The sequence below is a fragment of the Anabrus simplex genome, chromosome 1 (assembly GCF_040414725.1).
Source record: "Anabrus simplex isolate iqAnaSimp1 chromosome 1, ASM4041472v1, whole genome shotgun sequence".
NCBI lineage: Eukaryota > Metazoa > Arthropoda > Insecta > Orthoptera > Tettigoniidae > Anabrus > Anabrus simplex.
The window spans coordinates 185645723-185648195 of NC_090265.1; the positions used below are offsets into that span (position 1 = coordinate 185645723).

Consider the following 2473-nt stretch of genomic DNA (forward strand, 5'->3'; position numbering starts at 1 on the left):
AGGTTGGGGTAGGAAGGCCAGTGCCTCATCCGTGCCAGTGCCTGGCATAACTGAGAGATGTATAAACTAAAGAACCGTAAGATCGACCATGAGCTCCTTGGTAATTTTAACGGAAGGGAAAAAAGATTTTCGATATCCTCACTGGTTTATGAGCTTTTTGAGGTTGACATTTCAGCTGACTCACTCTGTATAATGCAAAATTTCATGGCAGCGGTGGGATACGAACCCACGCCCTTACGGACTGGTGCCTAAAACCAGCGCCTTAGACCGCTCGGCCACGCTACCGACAGCCGTTTGCATACAGGAACTTAATATGTTGATACTTGTATATACAATGGTAAACCTATGGGTATTATCGGTGCTGATTATGATCTTTGTTTTAAGGGGCCAAACACCAAGGTCATCGGTGGGATCGAACCCAAGAACTTGGGCTCAGAAGGTCGGCCCTCTACCATATGAACTATTCAACATAGTCATCTCTTCTTAATCTTCAACACTACCTTAAATTGAGTGACAATTTTCGGATAAATAAATAAATAAATAAATAAATAAATAAATAAATAAATAAATAAATAAATACACCTGTATGGTGTAGTGGTAATTGTGATTAGCTGCCACCACCGGAGACCCGGGTTCGATTCCCGGCTCTGGCACGAAATTTGAAAAGTGGTACGAGGACTGGAACGGGGTCCACTCAGCCTCGGGAGGTCAAATGAGTACAGCTGGGTTCGATTAACACCTCAGCCATCCTGGAAGTGGTTTTCCGTGGTTTCCTACTTCTCCTCCAGGCAAATGCCGGGATGGTACCTGACTTTAGGCCACGGCCGCTTCCTGCCCTCTTCATCGTTATCCCTTCCAATCTCCCCCCCCCCCAACCTAAAGGCCTGTTCAGCACAGCAGGTGAGGCCACCTGGACGAGGTACTGGTCCTGCTCTGCAGTTGTATCCCCGACCCAAAGTCTCAAGCTCCAGGACACTGCCCTTGAGGCGGTGGAGGTGGGATCCGTCGCTGAGTCCGAGGGAAAAACCAACCCTGGTGGGTAAGCAGATTGAGAAAGAATAAATAAATAAATAAATAAATAAATAAATAAATAAATAAATAAATAAATAAATAAATAAATAAATATTTTTCTCCAACTCCTCTCCAGAGGAGGCTCCATAGGTAACGCTGAAATAATATTAATAATATTGAAAATACGTCGGCCTCTGTGGTGTAGTGGTTAGTGTGATTAGCTGCCACCCCCGGAGGCCAGGGTTCGATTTGAAAAGTGGTACGAGAGCTGGAACGGGGTCCACTCAGCCTCGGGAGGTCAGCTGAGTTGAGGTGGGTTCGATTCTCACCTCAGCCATTCTGGAAGTGGTTTTCCATGGTTTCCATAGTCCTCTTTCCCAGTCGAATCCCCGACCCAAAGTCTTACGCTCCAGGACACTGGGCATTGCCCTTCAGGCGGTAGAGGTGAGATCGCTCGCCGAGTCCGAGGGAAAAATCAATCTGGAGGCTAAAAGGATTAATAAAGAAAGGCAGAAAGAAAGAAAGAATGAAAGAAAGAAAGAAAGAAAGAAAGAAAGAAAGAAGGATAACGGGAGATGCCAAGAAATAGGCCTAGGACAGCGTTTCTCAATATTTTCAACCGAGGACCACTCAGCTAATTTCAAGTGTTTAGGATGTGTGTTCTCCCAGGATGGTAGTGTAGTGAGACTGCATCAAGGTGCAGCAAAGCTAATGCGGTGAGCTCGGAACAGAATTGTGCAAGGAAGAAGTTAGCTTCCGGACAAACCATCTTTACAGCTCAATTTTGCTGTACGGAAGTGAAAGCCGGGTGCACTCAGGGTATGTTATTCATAAGTTAGAAGTAACAGATATGTAAGTGGCGAGAATGATCACTAGTACAAATAGGTGGGAACGATGGTAGGAGGTTCGGAGTAAGGAGATAAAGGTTAAGTTAGGAATGAATTCGATGGATGAAGTGGTACGCATGAACCGGCTACGGTGGTGAGGTCATGTGTGTGATGCGAATGAAGGAGGATTACTTACGAGAATTAAGGACTCGGCGGGGGGTAAGAGAATTCGAGGGAGGAGGCCAAGGTGACGTTGTTTAGACTCACTTTCTAACGATTTGAAGATAGGTATGGAACTAAACGAGGTCACAGAGCTAGTTATAAATTGAGGACTGTGGAGGCGTTAAGTTAGTTCACAGAGGCTTGCAGACTGAACTCTGAAAGGTATAACAGACCATAATGAAGATATACATATACTGTATGTGCATAGTCTCTTCTGGTACCTTATATCTTCATTAGATAAGATTGCTCTTGCAATTATAAAAAATGAACCGTCAACGACTGAACGACTAGTTGATAATAAAAAATTTCTCTCTCTTCGGGGTCGTGATAGGTGAGTGGTGTTCCCACTGGCTTCTCACCAAGGCAGCAGTGATTTGAATCTCTAAAACAATAGACTTGATACTTCTGAAGCG

The 2473-nt window shown here is 44.7% G+C and overlaps 1 non-coding gene across 1 annotated transcript; it reads right to left on the reverse strand.

Annotated features, from left to right (window-relative positions):
• Positions 1-205: 205 nt before the first annotated feature.
• On the reverse strand, positions 206-285 carry TRNAL-UAG (transfer RNA leucine (anticodon AAG)). The gene has a single exon. It is a non-coding gene; the product is annotated as a tRNA-Leu (tRNA).
• Between the last annotated feature and the right edge of the window lie 2188 nt (positions 286-2473).